This window comes from Accipiter gentilis, chromosome 27, assembly GCF_929443795.1.
Source record: "Accipiter gentilis chromosome 27, bAccGen1.1, whole genome shotgun sequence".
NCBI classification, from domain to species: Eukaryota; Metazoa; Chordata; class Aves; order Accipitriformes; family Accipitridae; genus Astur; species Astur gentilis.
Window position 1 is genome coordinate 18,386,244 of NC_064906.1, and position 20,000 is coordinate 18,406,243.

A 20,000-nucleotide genomic window follows, 5' to 3' on the forward strand; every position below is an offset into this window, starting at 1 on the left:
TTGGTATCAGTAGGTGGAACGTACGCTCTAATCTAAACTTCATATGAGTATTAGCCGGAGCTTTACAACTACTTTCATCCAAACAGATGACTGTATTTAATACTGCAGTATAACCTTGCTTAGTCTCCAGAATAAATTTGCAAAGGGAGTGGAATGCTCTGAGGATAATTATGTGATAGGGATTTATTTTTTTTTTATCTTGATGTCATTATTTGAAATTAAATTTGTTATGTTATGTAACCTGGGGGTACCAAATGGAATTGGAACCCTACTTCCTAGGTAGAGAAATACCGTAGGAAACAGCGCTGTCACAGAGCAGACTATCCAAGCAGCCAGGGCATAAGAAAGAAGCTCTGTCAACTCTATTGTGGCTGGCCCAAGAGTGACTCACCTACGTTCCAGAGCAAACACATAACAGAGATGGAAACTGAGCAGGGATCTCCCACGTGCCAAGGTGTTAAGTGCAAGTCCCAATCGTCACCATGGAAGAACGTGCATTGACCCCACTGGATCAATATTCGAACTATGGCAGCCAGATACAAGACAAAAGAGAGATGGGGAGCAAGTAAGCATCCATTGAAACACTAGTCTAAGGACCAACTGTCTGTGTTGACAGATGTGTTGTAACATTCTGACAATGCAATTCCACTGAAGTTCTCTAATCACCATTTAAGTATTGCTGTAAGTATTTGCCAGATGTTTTAAATGTACAAAGAAAGATTAAATAAGTTGCTCTATTAATGTTATACAATTTTTTTTCTGATGTTTATTAATTATCTCTCCGGACAGCAAAAGCAAATAAGGTGTTTAACAGTGATGAGAATTACTGGCCTGATAGAACATGCAAAAGTTTCACTAGAGATAGAACGTGCAAAAGTTTCACTAGAAACTCGTGGATAATGGCCAGAAGTCAACAATACCACAAGCATAAAACTAGAGTAACTGCAAGGATGATTCCAGGCCCATTAAGGTTCAGTAAACATTCAGCATCTGTGGGTTCCTTATGGTTTTTATTAAGCCAGAATGAAAGGGTTAAGCACATAATTCTGTACCCCTTTTTCTTTTTTCATTTACGTTTTTCTTTTTTCTTTAAAAGAAGAGTCTCCCTAGAGGTCTCCCAAGGTCTGAATCTATCGCCACGTTTAATCACTTTTGGCGTCTTTCCTTCTTTTTTGCAGCAATTTTGCCTGAGCACTCCTGGGACTGGTGTTGCATTACAGATTCATCAATGATTTGCTGCTTAGTCTACATTATCCCACAAGTGCTGAGGCAAACAGTTCTTTGCCAGGATCAAATGATGTTCTATATTCGCCTGCAGTTTAAAATCTTGTTAATGTTGACACTTCTGATGAAAGCTCCACAGTGAAGCTGGAATGAGTGAAACCTGCAGGCTTTGGTGACTGCCAAATAAACAGGTACTCAGGACACAAAGTTTTTCCCACGTCCTCTATATGCCCACAGGGGCATCATCAACTTAGGCAACATCTTTACCAGAAACAATGTCAAATAGAACACCTAACACACTCTGTCTGTGGGTGATGTTGCTGATGGGTGACAGGGTGACTGTTTGCTACCCTGTGTGGCTAAACCAGTATGTCTGAGAAAGAATTTTGCTCTAAAGTCAATTAACTTTAATGGAAAGACTCCAAATTACTTCAATGATCTTTGGACCAAGCTCAATAAGAACTAATCAGGTCTCCATTCCAAAGGTTAGTTGTCAGAATTATTAATGGATTTTTGTTTGTTTGTTTTTAATATTGGATGAGAGGCTCTTTTTTTAATTATTCAGAGGGACTGACTTCGCTTTGAAAGTCATAAGTTGCAAATACAGATGCCAGTATTTAAAAAATTAATTACAGATAATAAGACAAGTAGAGAAATTTTACACACTGTGCAAATGTGGTCCGCTTTATGGGGATGAAGGAAATACAAACTACAGTTAGTGGCACCTGTAATTTTGCCCTGTGGTATTTACTATACTCCACAGCCTTACCAAACCTTACATGTGTTCAGTATGAGTACAGCTAGGTTTACTGAGTATAGCTTCCAACAAAAACAAAATCTAGGACCAGAGCTGGACTTTTCAGAACTCTTCTCACTCCCTCTTCTTAAAACTCCTGACACAGAAGATGACTGTATGTCTGAAAAACTTACCACAGGAGAGAAGATACTTGAAGAAACATGATGATACAGGTTCCTCATGGGGGAGTGATACCGCGACAAATGGCTGAGCAGTCTCGGCACTTTCTAACATTTATTTATTCTGGCAGCAGATCATCACCTGCAAATCAAATTAAGAAATGCTCAAAAACTGAAAGTCACAAATTAGACCGGGGTGAATTATATTATGTCATTTATCTGACAAATTTTCCTCCTATTTTTTCTTCCTTATAAATTGTCCCAGTAGGCCATGAATTTTTTTCCTTTGGACTTTCTCCATTACCAAAAATAAATTGCTAAATCATTTCTACATATTGGTCAGTAGCTTATTGCTTTTTTAAAGGAAGTTTTCCTGGAAATTGCAGGAAATACTTGAAGTTCAAAGTATAATAAAAATAATATACTCAAATTGTATCTATAGCATACAAGACAGGAAACAGAGAGATGTAATTCTTCCCTATGAATTGGTCAGACAACAAAATGATTTAACTTGGAGCATAGCCTTCAAAAAAAGACCTAAAATCTGCCTTTGGATACCAGAGCCCAATTCTCTCTGGCACTAACAAAATGCCAAGTCATATTCTGGCAGAACGTGGGCCTGCACCTTTGCTGCTGAGCTCTGAAAACCTAATTATAGGAGAAGAGTCTGTCTTTGTGGTATAACCGAGGGGATGAGAGGAAAGACATAGCTCACACCCTCACATGGTGCATACAAAGGCAGAGAGCAAAAACCTCTTCCTGTGGGCAGTGACTGTTCCTTTCTCCCTGCTAGGGACTATTCCCCCTGAAATACGAGGGGGGAAAGGAGGATGGTTGCTCCCCTCTCCTTCATCTCCACCCCCCCCCCCCCCCCCCCCTTTTATTCACCAAAGGGACAAGCTCAAGTGAATTCTGGCACAGAGGTTTTCAACAGGCTGCCCCCACCTGCCCCTCTGCCAGAGGCCATGTCAGCTGAAACGTGCTTCTGCTCCGTACCCCCTCCAAGTCACGGGTCACTCACTGTCTTAAAGCAGATGAAACACCAGGGTACAAAGGGGACACACTGAAGGTTACTCGATGGAAGTCATGGTTGGCATAGGTACACACACACTCGCCAATTTGCTCTGTGTGTGGACAGGAGCCACTGGCAAACCCGTTTGGTCTGAAGTGTTGGTCTGCAGAGCTGTAGTTAACAGCCTCTTGCAGAGCTATAGGTTAACGGTAGCGCTGTGGTGTACCCTGTACAAATCCAGGCTTTAGAAGCAGTGACGCTGTTGACTTGAGCTAAAGCAAATGAAGATGCGGGTGAACAGCCTTTCTGAAAATCAGTTTCTCAACAGTCTTGTAGTTGGCACTGAGTAACAGTTACTCAGATTTCTAATTAATAGACAGACCATATAAAAGGTTTTGGGTTAATAAAAAGAAAAGTTGGAAGAGCTCAGATGCACTAAATACCTGTGTCAACCACAGCCTAAAGGCTCAATTATGAGGTATAAGTATCTTTGCAACTTGTGTTAAAAATAACAACAGAACTGGCACTAATTTATGCCCAGTCAATCAGAATGATCCATAATGTGGAAGTTTTTAACAAGCTGCTGTCCAACAGTTTTGACATGTTTTAAAACAAGCCATCCTGATCAGCCCCTTAGAGGCTAATGCTTCTAAGCTTAATGACTCTCCAAAGAGGAGGAAGCATAAAGATTTAGCAACTCAGTAGACATGACTGCACAGACCTCTGCAGCCAGCTTGGAAATGACAAATAATTTGTTAATAGAGAAGCTTTGTTTTTATATGATTTTTTTTCCGATGAAGTAAAAACAGAACATTGATTAAGCAATCCAACCTGAGAATATGCCATCCAAATTGGAGAGCTTTCAGACCGGCAGCTGGTTTCAAGGCTTTGAAATACAACTTTTGCTTGTTGTTCGATGCTTAAAGATACCTATCCTAGAGCCACAGACAGTAATTGATGTCAAGCTGACACCATAGTTCACAGATAGATTTCAGTTGTGTGGGCCATGCCACATGCACAGCACTCGTGTAAAAAATGCCTTTTATCTCAAATGCTACAAACTGAGACAAAGGATTAATAGAGCCATCAACAAAAAAGTTCTCCATACAAATAGAGTATGGTTGAAGAATACCAATAGCCCAACAAGCTCTTAATTCACCATCACCCCTCTTTTCCTCCTATCAGATGAAGTCATTTGTATATAAATTCAGACTGAGCCTTTCACATGCATCGCTAGGTTTCTTCACAGCTCAAATTCTAAGATCATTTCCTGTGAACTAATTTTACTGAAGTCACCATACGTATTCAACAGTAAATGAGAACTAGGTGTCTAGAGGTAATTAAAATATTTGTGGTTTTTTTCCTTTGCAGAGAAGAATTCAATTTTCCAGGGGAGCTTTAAATACACGCTTTTGGCCCTCACAGATATTAAAGTTTGAGTGACTCATATTGTCATTCCCTTGTGTAGCTACATTATTAGACTGTATTTTCCTCAATTCATCAGAGAATAGGCTATGTCCATAGCCATAAAGCAGAGATAGTGGCATGTCACGGAAGATTAGGTCCAGACAGGAAAACAGGCCCCTAAGTAGAACAGAAGCAAGAAGCATCTAAATTGTAATACTCAGAAGGTATTATGGAGCCTTTTTGGAATTAAAAAGAATATGATTTTGTGGTTCAATATTTGGGTTTTCAGGTGGTTTTGCTTTTTATTAAAATAAACCTGCAAAAAGAACATGCCTTTCACTACAAATTTCCTAATGCACCAATAGAAAACTGCTGCAATGAAAAATTTTCACCTTAATCAGGTCAGTTTGTTTGGACAGACTGTTGAGTAAATACCTATGCCATGTTATTTGTATTGTAGCTCTTTCTCCACAGCTAAGAAAAATCAACATAGACATATAAGCCAAGTCAAAAATATGCATTATTTTTAACAAATAAGCATTAAAAGTAATTACACATTCTTTCAACTAGTGATCTGTACATTTTACACCTCTGAAAATTAAACCAGTTATTTTTTTCTCTCTGGATTTTAAATCAACACTCATCACTCTATCAAGCTGTTAACAGAGGGAGTGTCCTTGATGTAGTAGAATTGTTTTCCTGAAAAGTTCATGCAGCCGTACAAATCCTAAGGCTAAGATCCTGTTTTCTGAAAATCTTGCTCAGAAACCCAGCAAATATATGGGAAGGGGCAGCTTTCCATTACCATGATTTATCATCTCCGTTTAACCTATTCCCTCCACATTCTTGATGGAAAAGTTTCTAATTGTTTGAATACCTCCTCCTTCCCTGAAAAAACCCACCATCAGAACAAGGGAACAAAACAAAGATTTGTGTTGGCTATTTTAGAACAGAGACTGGGGAAAAAACCATAACCAGTGGTGAAATTATTTGGGTTTTTTTTTGTTGAGATGAATTACTGAGCACAAGATTTGCTGGGTGAGTAACTGCAACACTGGTGCCAGCAGAAACCCTTTTGTAGTGCTCTTTACAACACTGTGCTGGTACCTGACAATTCTGTAGGTATTCAGAGTCTGAGTACCATCTTGATCAGAATTTCTTTGAAATTCCTTAATATAACATTATGTGAGCACTTCTATGAGATTTGTTGATGTTCTTTTGGTAAATACAATATGTAGTTTCGCTGCCAGAGAGGGAAGTAATAGCTTTGTACGTACATGAGATGACACTCTTCAAAACAAAATTCTATTTCCTTTTCTTTCCTATGACCCAGGATCCTGCCTTGCTGTGAAGCTGACACGGCGTTAAGAACTGAATCACATACAGATTTCTCACTAATCTCTCCTGAATCTTTCTGACACGCACAGGAGTGACATTCCAGCTAAGTTTTACTGGTCTAACTTAGATTCACTGAGATGCTGCTGAAGTAAATGTATACACAGAAGAGATTTGGCAGGGCAGGGAGTCATGCCCACCGCAAATAATGACACTATTCAAAGTAGCTGTGTCCATTAGATTTAAAAAAAAAAATATTCTTTTTTTCATCAACTCATTATTTTAAATGTATTTAAAAATTTATTTGTAGTGGAAAAAGGATTTGTAAGTAGAAACCACAGAAGAGTCATAATTCAGGTCACATTTGTGCAGCTCACCAGCTAATCTGAAAATCTAAATGTACTGAGACTTCCTAATATCTTCTCAGAATTGTGTATAATATTACTTATGAGTAGGCTCAATCTAAAAAGAAGCTTTTTATATACCAAAAAGTATTTTCTGCATTGTCATCCACTTCTTTGTTCAGTCATTTCATTGCTTAACAGCCAAATCAGGTTTTGACCCATCCGCTGCCTTCTCCCTGTAACAGATTAATAGCTAATACATACTCCCCTACCAGACGGGCTAAAAAATGCAATGGCACCAGTAGGGAACATACCATGCTTTCTCCTTCTACCAACTACTTTGTCATATAGTGACAGATTATTAAAGTGAAATAGCAAGAAAATAAATGAAATTTTGTCTCTTTTCATTCCCAATATCCTACTGAAATTTCCTACTCCTATTAGTGACTGTAGTGGATGCAAATAGGAAAAATCTTCTGGCAACTGAGAGAGAGATTGAGAAGTGAAGGAGACTGGGTTCAGCTACTGGTCATGCCCTAGATGAATGACACTGGCTTATTTCACAGTAACCATAAAAAAATGTTTGCTTCCTTTGGCCCTGAATGTATTTTATATTTCATTTGCAAGCTCTTTGGGGCAGAGTCTGCTGCTGAATATGCTGTTCCAGTGTTAATGCAACACAGCCCTGATATCTCTTGAGACCTGACAAAAATCCAAGTAATAAGCAGTTACCAAGGAATGTTCTCCATGCAACAATTTAGTTCTGTGAAAGACCATTTTCCTGAGCACTCAGTACAGTACCTGTACATTTGCAAATCACCAGGGTGCCCAAAGAATATCTAATAATACTTTAAAAGACAGAAATAAAACCTGAGTCAAGTGGCAAAAAGGCTATTAGAGAAATACTGGGCACCTGGACAAATCCCTGCATCCTTTGGTTTCCAAGCAGTTTCATCTTCCAAAATATTCTGCACTTCTTTTGATACTGCATGTGTATCTCTTAAACAGCTTTTACAGTTCAGCTAAAAAAGCCACCACTGTGAGAAAATGCTGCACCCGGTGAAAGTACTTAAAGGAATGTAGACCCTGATCTGCAACCCTTTTCTCACACAAATAATCTTCATAGCTTTGATTATGTCATGAGGAGGATTATTTATGTGAGAGAAGCAAGGTAGGCATAGGAACTTAAGATTTGCACCAACATAGTAAAGCATTGTAAAATGACAGTAAAAAATGCATTTAAGCTCTCTCAAGTTATGTCTATTCTATAGTACAGAAAAAAGGCAGTAAATTGAACTAGTAGCAACTAGTGGGACCTTGTAAGAAGAGATCCCAAGTCCAACATGAATGAATAACTATGTCAAAAAGAAGGTACTGGGAATAAGCAAAGTCTACACAGAATGTCAAAGGTACTGTCCACAAACTAAAAACATCTGAGAAGTCAGGAAATACAAAGATAAAGTTTGAACTGCCAAGAAGCCAATTGAGTTATATCTTGCAAAGAATATGAAAACAAATAGTAAGAGGCTCTTTGGTAGTATAAATAAAAACAGACCAGGAAAAATGCTGTGCCACTGTGGCGTAAGGATGGAGTGGAGATTAAAGACAACACAAGGAAAGGCCTTGCCACAGTTTTCAGTCAGAAGTTTTAAGTTGAATTTAGAGACAAAGATAGGGTGAACAATGAGAATGTGGGTATGCTGGTAGAAACTACCACAGCTAACACAAAAGCTCGACTCAAAAAGTTAAATGCATCAAGCTTGAAGTCTGGTTAATCACTATCTCTGACTTCTAAAAATTTCTGACATGTGTAATGCTGGTCCAGTGACAAATATTTTTAATAGCACCATCAAGTTGGGAGTGAAACTGAAAAATAGTAAATATGGTTTCCTTACTTAAGAAAAATATGTGAAGAAAAATAAGAGGAGAAGGCAGTTGGGAAATTACAAGCTATTTCATTTGACCTCATTAGTATGAAAGGCCTTAAAATACATTTTGAGGGAGACAAAATATATTAAGACACAGAGATAAATGAAAAATGGGATAAAGTGCAACAGCAGTTTACCAAAGGGACACCATACAAACTATCCATATAGTTTTCTTAGATGAGGTAAGTGATTTTCTGAACAAATGAAGTGTAATAGATGTCATCTTTCAGGACTTTAGAAATGCATTTGACACCACATTATACATTATTAAGGAATCTGAGGACTAAGGAGAAGAATTTTTTGATGGCTAAAAAACAGCTAAAGGAGTAGTAACAGGTAAGTGCCATTAAGAAGGGATGCATCAAATCAATTGAGATTAGCAGTGAGGGTCTTCAGGATCCATCCTGGGGCTTCTGCTGTCCTTTCATAGCTCTTGATCATTGTGACCCAGATAGAAGAGTACCTGCACACTCTTGTACTGTCAATACAGAAGAGTAGTGAAACTATACAAATAGAGCGGCTTGAAGATGGGAGCCATAGAAATGGGGTAAACAGCAAGGTCATGTGCAGAAAATTAAAATGTAACCTGGTAGATGACCAGGTAGAGACAAATGCGGACTATATTTGCCAATGAGAGGATGACTAAACAGGTAACATGATGAAAAAAGCAAGTGAGACGGTAGGACATGAGGATGGAGATTTTCAGTAGAACCTGGGAGACATCTGTGATCATGTACAAAGTGTGGTTTGTGTCTCACCTGAAATCCTATACACATTCAAGAAAGATGAACTCAAATGTGGAAAAGTGCAAAGAATAGCTTCTAAAATGAATGAAGGAATGGAGATCCTCCATCCAAAGATACTTAACAACAGAGCTAAGCTGTTTTGCCTAGCAATAAAGGAGCTAAGTAAGGATATAACTGCTGCCTAGAAAACCCTTGAGGAAGACACCTCCAGGTGGGAGAAGTGTTATTTAAGTTAAAGAGCAACAATAGCATGGGGGGGAGGGGGAATGAAAAGGCAGTATACATGCCATGCATTCATCTAGGCTGTAAAGAAGGAACCTAGCAATAAGCCTCTGAGTTTCTCAAATAGTCTCCCAGATACAAGAGTTAGGGCTCCTTTAAGTTGGACCTTGACAAACAGTTGAAATTATCACATGCTACAACACCCTTTAAATTGCCCGGACCCATTGGTTGCGTCCACTGGTCACAGAATGTCCTTTAGCTCTTCCATGAATAGTGTGGTGGTGATATTTTTACTGCTTTGATGTTACTGGTGTAATTTTGGGGGACATATCCAACAACATTTACCATTCCATTTTTCACATACAGTCTTCATTACAAAATCCATGTAAAACTAATTACACAGATAAGGGCTTTTGCGATATGCAGGCTACTTGTAATGAAAATAAATAAACAGAAGAATGTAGGGCTCAAGATTATTTGAAGAGCTAGGGCTCACAAAAATACAATCAACAGGAGCTTTAATTAAGAATAATTAAGTCTTTTGTGAAATAATCCAGGGCAAACTGTGGGATTGTTTTAAAATTGCTATTAGCTGCTCAGATGGAGTTTGTCAGATGGGTTTTCAGTGCTTTAAAGCTGAGAAATTTAACAGAAATAGTATGTTGCTGTATTTTCAGAACTGGTAGAGAGATGCATCTCTCCCGAAGAGAGTAAAGATTTGGCACTTTGTATGAGCAGAGAGGATCTGGCCCAAACATTCCTGTTTGCAGATGATGACTTTACTGTATTATTCACTTTGTCTTGGCACAGTCAATCAACAGAGGAACTGCAGTGGAAATAACAAAGCCTTTTCTCCATTTTTAACATTTTTAGCTGATAACATTTTTAGCACATTTAAGGAGAAATCTGAAGAACCACAGAAATTTCTACACCCCAGAAAATGTGTTGAGCAGAGAGAAAAGGACAGAGAGGACATCAGTACTTGCAAAGGACAAAACAAACCCCAGGAAAATGTTTCCAAAAAGGGAATGTGAAAAAATTACTCTTAAAATACATTTTAAGGAAGCATTTGAAAGAACCTTTCCAGGACAGAGTACCTATTCATACCCATTAAGTTTACACCTATTTGAACACAAATCAGTGGATTTATACTAGGGATGAACCTAATCCATGTTGTGTTTCCAAAATAATATGTTCATGGGATTAGACAGGACAACAGCATTTTTATCAAATAGAATTCCTTTGTATCCATCCTCACATTATCAGAAACACAGCTATCTCCTAATTAGCACATCTCCAACTTTAACCTTTTGTCTTGACTGCAATCTCTTACATTAGTGGTGATGTTCAGCCTCCTCAAAACTTCTTTCATAAAGTGACTATTTCCATGGTAACAGCTGCCACTTCCATTCTACAAGCATCAAGAAAATGTGATTTCCTTTATATCGGTGGGCCAGGCTATGTGTGCAACTTTGGCCTTTGTCAGTGCTCTTTTCAGACAAAACTGTTTATTCTAGAAGAAGAGGAAACAGGTGCAAGCACAGTTCAGGAGGCAGTTGTTGGCTGATCCATGAAGCAGGATTGGCAACGGTCCGAAAAGGGAGCTGTTGGACAACCTACCTCTAATGCCAGTATGTTCTGTAGCTGCAAGAGGGAAGGACAAGCACATTCAACAGCAGCCACCAAACTTAAATCATTATTTTCTGTGGAGTTGTCTCTTCTTTGGTTGGTTTTTTGTTTTTTTTTTTTTGTTTTTTTTTTCTTTTTTCCTTTTTGCTTGTTTCTTTGGTGGCTCTGCAAACAGTAGCAAGACATCAGCTTAATACCCCACCCCAAGAATAGTTAAGAAATACTTAATGTAAATCAAGGGTTCTCATTGAAAGAGCATTGAACTTAAGCCGAAAAGAACATCAGTTCATTTCTGAGAAGCTGACACAGCTTTAATGATCAGTGTCTTCATCTTCAACACTCACACCAGTCTATAACCAAAGTCCTAATCTCAGCTGAAGTCAATTCCCAAAGTAGCATCAACTTCAGTGGGACCAGCAAATATTCACAACAAAGGTACTTTGTCTCCTGCCAGTCATGTGAAATTTTTCTGGAAGTTTATCAAATTGGAGGCTTTTTACAGAAAACCCATCTGTTCCATACGAACTCACTCTGACACCTTTACCTTCTTTGAAACTAAAGGTTTCCAAGTCAATCCGTTAAGGTGAGAATGGATAAAGTGAGATTCACATCTACTCCAGCAATCCACTGAAATAATCAAGTTTTCCCTTAGTCACAAATGTAAGATTGTGTCAGAAAATAGAGCCGCAATTTTCCAAAGCTAGTATTGCACGCTCAGTTTCTTAAATTGGTCTTTAAAATATATTTTAAATTTTTTAATGAAATTTTTAGCACTCATGTAAAGGACTGACAGACAGCAAAGAGACTGAAAAATTAAACACAACTCTAGCAGCCTTTTTTCCCCTCTCCTTAATTCTTCATTAACCCTTTCAGCACTAGACCAGGTGATTGCTTTCTCTTCCTTACAGACTTTTCATTCCAGGTGTACCAACACTGCTGTTAATTAGACACTTGCAAAATTTGAACTCAGTTTGCATTTGGGCCTACTGTTCTAAACCAAAATTACCAAGTGTTTGAGGACAGAAAAATGACAGATCTGCTTTTCTGAAGGTGAACAGTCAATGGCTGCAGTTGTGCAACCTACATAAACTCTTTCTCTGCCCATTCCAACAGACATTAAGTTTGTTTAGAAATTTACTCATTTCTGACCCTCATATCTGAGCGTTTATCACGCTTCTAAATATGCAGATTTTGTTACCATCATCAGGTACCAAACCCAATACCAATGGTAAAGCCCACAGTTTCTCCCACTGTAGCCGAAAAGGAAAACACCACTAGTTAGAAAAGAATAGCAGGCTGTAAACATACTGTAAGCACTGAGCTAGTATATTTACACGAGTATCACAGAACCTGGATGCCATTCAGATTCAAAACCTAATTCTGTCGCTGGATCGTAATCCATAAAGGGCCAAATTAAAACTCTCAGTTCTGGGCTTACATTGGGAAAGCCTGGGTTTGAGTTTGAGCTCAGAGTCCTAAGCTCATGTTTATTTCCACTTCAGCTCACAAAAAATCGGTGAATAATCCAGAACTGCTCATCCAGGAAAGATTCCAAAGGCTTGCCAAGTTCCAGACAATAGTCCATGGAAAAAAACCAAGTGCACAGATCTGCTGGCAGGAGATGCCTCTATCCACGCTCAACTCGCACATGTTCCTAGGGTGGTTCTCAAAAATGGAACACCCTTGGGAAGGGAACGATGAGGGAGCTAATTGAACCATACCTGTGAATGCCACGAATACCCCTCAGATTTAATGCAAAGGAACACCAAAGAAATTACTGCAGATTAATGAAAAAGAGCAAATGGTTGGGAGGAAGGGTTGCCTGCATGACTGGCAACATCATAGCAACAAAAAACATTTTACAGGACAACTCATAGATTCTGCACTGTAGATGTTTGCCATCTCAACAGTAGTAGTCTACATTCTGATGCCACAGCCCAGTTTTGCAATCGTACTACAGGCGCCAGGATTATTAAGGTATTATTACTTTGACACCCCACAATACTATCCTGCACCCTGTTTGGTGCCTTCCTGTGCAACCTGGCCCAACTTCCACCTGGGAGAGGGGTGTGAGGGTGTGACTCTACCTGCACTGGCTCCTGGAGTCAGGAGAGGCACAGGAGGCAAGCAGAATACATTTTCCACCCAAGGGCTGTTCTTTCTCCCCAGTGAAATATCCTGTATGTTTTACAAGGTTCTGTGGATCCTAGAGAGTTCAAGGACTGGATGGGGCCAAGGTGGAAAGTCCCATACTGCAGAAGGACAGAGATGAGGGGATCCCACTTCCAATGCTTTCCAAATTAAATCCTTAAAGGGTAAGTCCTGGCTTCTCTCCCACCACCCCTGCAACAACATCAGCTCAGATCTTACAGGAAGCAGGCTAGGGAGGAGACCGCTGTCCTGACCCACAAATCTCACTCACCCTTTGCTCAGAAATGTTAACAGGATTGCCATACTTAGTGTCTTTACTATACTTCTTTTTTTTTCTTTTTTTTTTTTTTTTCTTTTGGTATCAGTAATACGGGAGATTCAAATAGTGTTGCTTTATCTTCACACTGCTTGTAAGTGTCTCCAATTTCTGGCAATCAGTGCATCACATGCCCTTCCTACCTCATGCCAAGGAGACATAAACAGCATCCCTGCATCACTGTCTGAGTTTTGAGCTTTTCTGCACGCCTTTACCATATATTAATGGAACTCGGCCCACATGAATTGGTGAGCTAATTGCTGTCAGAGAAGACAGTAAGATAGGCCTGAAGAAAATATTTGGTACTTTTTTATCACGTGAGGGAAATGTAAGAGGGAAAGGATGTCTTTTCCATTTCCTGAGGGCTGCAACAAAAGTTAAAGCAACCTTTTATGATCAGTGGAGTTTGAGGAACAATTATCCAGCTCCAGTGGATGTATACCTTACATCTAGCTCTATCTGAATTCCCTCTGTGGTTTAGTTTGCCTCCTGGGCACATCATGTGCTGGGGGTTCATAGACTGCCAGTACACTAGTTCAATCTGCTCCAGGCACCAGTGTTCAGAGAGCAGTGTTGTGAAGCAATGCAAGATACCAAAACCAGGAGCAAACTGTACTCATGATAAAGAGGTAACATTTGTTTCTGTGCAGTTATCTTGGAGGGATGCTAGCACAGTAATGCCCTCTGTGGGAAACTACTGCTCAGTGCTAACTTTCCAGTGGTGGCCACCATAAATATTCAATAAGAGATATAAATAGCACCGCACTATAAAAAGTAACAACAGCAACAGAGGTCTGTGTGAGGATCAGACCTCAACGTGACACTGCAGAAGAGATGCTGCATTGGAGCTATTCAGTCAGAAGGCTTCGTATTTGGAGAAGAAGGAAGACTAGCTTGCCAACTGGCATTCCAGCAGAGAGCTGCTGGCCAGGATTTTCAAAGTTGCACTTTATACCCCTAGTTTCACAAAGGTCACACTAGCAAACTGTTGGGCTTAATAGACCAAAGACGCATTTGGCTCTTATTCCAAGGCCCTTTCCCTGATTTTAATATTGATGACAATGGAACAAACATCTCAATAGCTGCACAGAAAGGCCAATGCACAAATGTGCTATACTCAACATATGGAAGAAGTCTGAAGCCTTTCAAACCACTTATGTTTTCATGAGAAAGCTGTGGATATCAATAGCAGAACAAAAACCCTAAAATGTGAGGAAGAAGTCTATATCCTACCATGGCAATTCGTATTGTTAGAGACGAAAGTAAATGGCAATGTTAGCTATGCTGAGGATTTTCAAAAGTTGTATTTATTTTGGGTTTCCTTTAAAGAAATAATGTTTTAATGAATATGCAGCATGCTGGGTCTGTGGCACCGGTAGTGTGTCCATCACCATGGTACCTGAGCACTCAAGCAAATGATTACCCAGCAGAGCAAATGAAACAGAAGCAGAGAGCCAACAGGCACTGTGACAAGCTCTTCGCAGACCTGCCAGTACATCTCTATCTGGACCTTTACTCCTTCGGGCTTTCCACTGTTCTATCTTTCACCCATGCTCTTATAATAACCAGATCTTTTTTTCTAAACAGTGCTAAGGGATGCAGAGACCTCAGACTGGCTCAGGAGAAAGGGTAAGATTAATTTAAAAAAAAAAAAAAAAAAAACCACAAATATTTTCATCAGGAAAACATTGCTTAAGGACACGGTAAGGAAAAAAATAATTTTCATTTGCACAAACCGATTATGAATTGACAAACTTTGTTATGCCTGCCATGCCACCAGCCTGGCCACTTCAAAATAACTTTTCTGAAGAGGGAAAACAAGTCTTTTCCTCACTGAGGGCCAAAATGACCTTTCCTGAGATTGATGCAGACCATACATGAACACTACTGTTAGCATTATCAAATAATAGTGAAAAAAATACATGAAAACATATGGCTCTGGGCCTTCTGGAAAAAGTCTGGAGACCGCATCAGCCCCTCCCCACACTTCAAGTAAGTAGCAAGTTAATGACAACTCTGATGATGTTTGTTGAACGTATGTGCATGTAACTACTTTGAGCTTTTTCTGGCTTGGGATGCTTAAGCAGAGACCTCTGGGATTTTAGAAAAAAATATTCTGTTGAATCATCTACTCCTTGCTGTTTTGTTTTTTGTACAAAATCTGAGGAGCACAGGAAAGCAGAGGGCCTTACATGCAGGCTGACTTTAGAAAGGCTAGCTCCTTTCAGTTTTGGGGAATTATGCAGCTGTAATATAACCCTCGCTGAAGAAGTTTCCTGTTTTCCATCACTAGTCAAAGCAATAATACTGCAGTCTAATTAAATTACCATCATGTGGAGTTTTTCCTCTCTACTGTAGCTGTTTCAGACTTACGAAGTAGTTATATCCTCTCCATTCCCGTTTTTCCTTTAAAAGAGGAATAAGGTTTGGGGACAACGCCACATTACCAGCAATGAAGACTCAAGTGCTCTCTTCCCAATGCAGGTACAATATGCTGTGCCACCACTGAGCCTCAGCAGCAGTTTTGAAACAGATAAGGAGCACGGCACCACCCACCCATATTCGACTGTGAAACTCTGGCTTAAAGTTCACTTTAAGCATCTGATTCTGTTACCTCTCTTGTGTCTAAATTATATCCAGCACCTTCACCTCTAAAGATTCAGATCTTCTGAGCACTTTATCAAGCTTTATAATCGAAGGTAATGGAAGATATGTTTGTTTAGCTGTTGTAAATGGCTTTGAAGATCTCAGTCTCAGCAAGGGTGATGAATTGAGGATGTCAGCTGGACAGTTTAATTTTGAATGAATTTAGGCAAAATTGATTACTGAAAAACTGATATGAATCTTTCAAGCTCATATTCTTTCACATAGTCTAGCAGTAAATATTCCGCCCCTACTTGCCATCTGACTCACCAAGCATAAAGCTGGAAGAATCAGCAATGATGCCAGCTTCTCAGACATGAGACCAACTATGAATACTATAAACAGGTGTGAGAAGCTATGTTTCGACTGCAGCAGGGAGTAGAGCCCGCAAACAGTTTAGCCCTCAGCTGACTAAATATCTGCATAATAGCAATTCTATTAAGCAGCCTGAACATGGTAGCCAAAGCAGTTTATGACAAAAGCCAGGAACACAAAACCCAGAAACCGATGACTGCAAAGAACTATTCCATGACACAGTTATTTATTGGAAGTACCTATTTTTATTCTATCTGGTCTATTTTCAAATGAATTAAAACAATAACTTGGGGGGGGGGGGGGAATATCTTAAAATAGTTGTGGGGTTTTTTTCCTCTCCCAGGTAATTTGGAGTCAGGAAGAATCCAAAATAACAGCATGAGTGTTGAAAATTACAGGGTAAGATTGGAAACCTCTAGAGGTCATTTAGTCCAACCTCATGCTCAAACCAGTGCCACCTTAGAACAGGTCGCTCAGAATTAAAAGGAAACGAAAATAATTTAAAGCAAAAAGAAATAAAAAATGAAGACTTCCCCTATCCCCTTTTTGCACCAGAAGGAAAAAAAAAAGGGGGGGGGGGGAGAAATGTTTTCCTGAAACATATAGCTCTTCTGTGTTGTTCATAAGTAAATATGACCAATATGGAAAATACCTACAGCTGCCTCCTTTGGTTGACCTAGTTCCCTTCCTGTCTTGATGCAGGTAACGTTTAGCACAGCGTGTGGCAAACTCCGACTCGGTTGCCAGCACTGCTCTGCCACACTCCAGGCCAGAAAAGGCTAGGAATGCTGCACGTTCAGCTCCAGTGACAGAGAAAATGCTCCGTATCATTCATCTGCAGTCCCCTCCAAGTTAATTAAGGAACAGAGCCAACAGCTGCTGAAGAGGGTTCCACCCCATCTTTCGGCTGGGAAAGCAAGGCCTCTAGGGCAGGGCCTGGACTATACAGCAGAGAAGAACAGGGTGGGGGAACCTTAAGAGATCTGAGTGAAACCCAGATGGATGACTCATCAGAAAGTAAAATGTTCCTATTTTGACAAGAGGCTGAAATAGCAGCCCTGGGTTGTGCTGCAGCACAGCAGTAAATGACCCTGAGGGCTTGGGACAAACTCCTGTGCACATTGATATTCCTAACAGTAGGGGCTATTTCACATCTCATTAAGCAAAGAGGTTTACATGACAATTAACACATCAATTAGCAGCATCTTTTTCACAGGTGGAAATTCGGCTTGAGATTTCAACATTTTTAGGCAACTGTTTTGTGAGTGAAAATGAAGGAATAGTTTCTTAGGGCTGAAGGTGACAAGGACTCATATCCAGAACTGACATAGGAGTATATTTGTCTACATACTGAAGGACACTGCAACCAGATGGTGGCCTTTCCCATAACTTCTATGCAAGGAGGGCCTCCTTGTACATCTGCAGCCTGCCACTCAAAGCCTAGCCCTCAGCGTGGGCAGGCTGCCAGGCTGGCCACTTCATAAGCTGACCATAAAAAGGCCTAACGTACCACAAAGTGACACAGAGGCAAAGCCAAGCCTGGACTTGAACAAGCAGTAGCTCCCTCCTATCTCTCAGCCCCAGCCGCTGACCTGTGTGGCTCCCCACTACAAAAATCCTTTTGATTGTATTTGTACAGATATGATCCATGAGAATACTCTTCAGCAAACACCAGCAAGCAATCATGCTAATTTCACTGAAAATAGGTATCAGCTATAAGAGCATGTCTATTGCCCTAGAGCTTCACATTTTAGAGAAAGAACTAATAGTTTCTACCAGAGACCGCTTTAAAGAAGAGTTGGTACACAAGTATGGATTTCCTTAAATTGCAGGTATGTTTCTCTCTAAGGTTTTTGTTCAATACAATCTTTAATTCCTATTGTCTTTTGAGAGAATGGATTTGCAGGTATACAAGAAAATCAAGAGCACTGGAAATGGAATGAAAGGAAGAAAAAATTGGAGACTGGAACTGGAACTCATAGCTTTCAAGATCAGGGGGATTCTGATACTCATTGAGTCTCTTCCCTGTCAGATGGATGTTGCCAACCCATGGAAAATAGTGACATGCTTTATATATGTTTTCTTTCACTTCCCTCGGGTACATACTGCAAGGAAGCTCTGTTCTAAACAATGTATAAACAAACAATCGTCATATTAATCTTTTACATATTTTGGCACTCAAAGCACAAATAAATCACTGTGCCGCAGCCTTACTTATCATACGACTTAAAAAATAAATCCAGGCTCGGGAGGAACACTAGATAACTTTTCCTTTAATTAGCTTTTCAAAGCTGATGGTATTTTTTAGAACGTGATTTATTCCTTTTATTTATCAGCCTGCCTTGTTTCAGATGGGTACTGTCTGACTGACCTCTAGATACCCTTGCACTTGCTCTGTGATATCCCCAGAATGTCAATGCTTCAATTCTTCATCTTTCATTTCCCAAACGTTTCTTATTGGTCACTTCTGGTACCAGTGGCAGCTGAAGTGGAAGTTTATCCTCTGATAATCTGTACTGCTTTAATGGTTCCCAGCATCCTGGGGATATTTTCTAAGTGTTATGGTGACACCAGCTGAGATCTTGGCAATAGAAAAGTGTTTCATATGCTTATTTCTTAACTTAGTCTCTTGTGTTTTTTTCTGCTTTCCCAACCCTCTGTCAGCCCCTTGATTTCTGTGGCTTAACTCCTTTTGTTATTGCTATATTCTTTGTCATCACTTCTCAGTATCTTTCTGATAATAAAGCCTTTGAAGAATCTGAGGGCATTCCCACCACGCATCCAAAATGTCTTAGCAAATTTCTCCAAACCTCCAAGTCACATTTGTCCAAAAGCTCAGCAAAAATCCCCTCTAAAAGGAACAACAATAGTCACATCTTCTTTATATATTTCTCTGTAAACTAGAGTCTAGGAACTAAAGCACATAAACCTTGTAAAATGATAAGCATGTTTCAAACAGTTCTAATATAAAATATTAAACATAAAACAAGTAACCAGTTTTAGTATGTCTCCAAAACAACGTATGCTTAGAAATGCTTATCCTTGTAGCATCGCTATCCTTTTTTTTTCCAAAGATAAAATTAGTCTTGCACCAGCATGCCTGGAAAAGCAAAATTTTCATATAATTTCAATCACTCAGTTTGCTCATGACTTTTATACAGCTGACTGAATACCTATTATCTCACCTGAAAGAGAAGCTGCGAGTTTGCTCACCTCAGTCACCTGCAGGATCTTTGAAATGCCTCCTCTTCTGTTCCTTCCACAGAGTGCCTTCCCGCATCTCCCAGTCCATTCCCGAGTCCACCGAACATGCAGTCATCAATAAGTTCTGGCTAAGTTATCCTACGTAACTGAAGAAAAAAGGAGAGACTCGCAGATGCTGCAGAAGGTCTTCTTTGCTCTTTGAAAATGTTGTTTTCTTGGTGGTCTGTCACAGTCAGGTCTCCAGTAGTAAACTGAACAACCTATCCTCCTGGCTCTTCTTTTCTTCTTTTTCTTTTCTGTAAACACATAATCAGTGCTTCAAATCCTTTAGGTATCACAAACCGTATTTCTCTATTGCCCTCTACTGACTGCTAGCTAACACAGCCTTGCTGGAGAATCGGCAAGCAACAGATACACAGTAAGCTCTCTCCTCCACCGCCCTACCTCAAATCAATAATGATACACGATGACCAAAAGTCAACACAAATCATTCTATTTTTCCCTTTGTTACAAAACACCAGGCAAGATTTACAGCTTGTTGGCCAGCCGTGGTAGCAACAAAACACTAAACAACAGAAGCAGGAAGCAGTTAGTAACATGGGTCTGCTA

The 20,000-nt window shown here is 39.7% G+C and overlaps 1 long non-coding RNA gene across 1 annotated transcript; it reads right to left on the bottom strand.

The window, feature by feature from the left end:
- Positions 1-380: 380 nt before the first annotated feature.
- On the bottom strand, positions 381-19,637 carry LOC126051320 (uncharacterized). The gene is made up of 3 exons (XR_007509795.1): positions 19,401-19,637; positions 2,155-2,281; positions 381-523 (listed from the first exon to the last, which is right to left on the bottom strand). It is a non-coding gene; the product is annotated as an uncharacterized LOC126051320 (long non-coding RNA).
- Between the last annotated feature and the right edge of the window lie 363 nt (positions 19,638-20,000).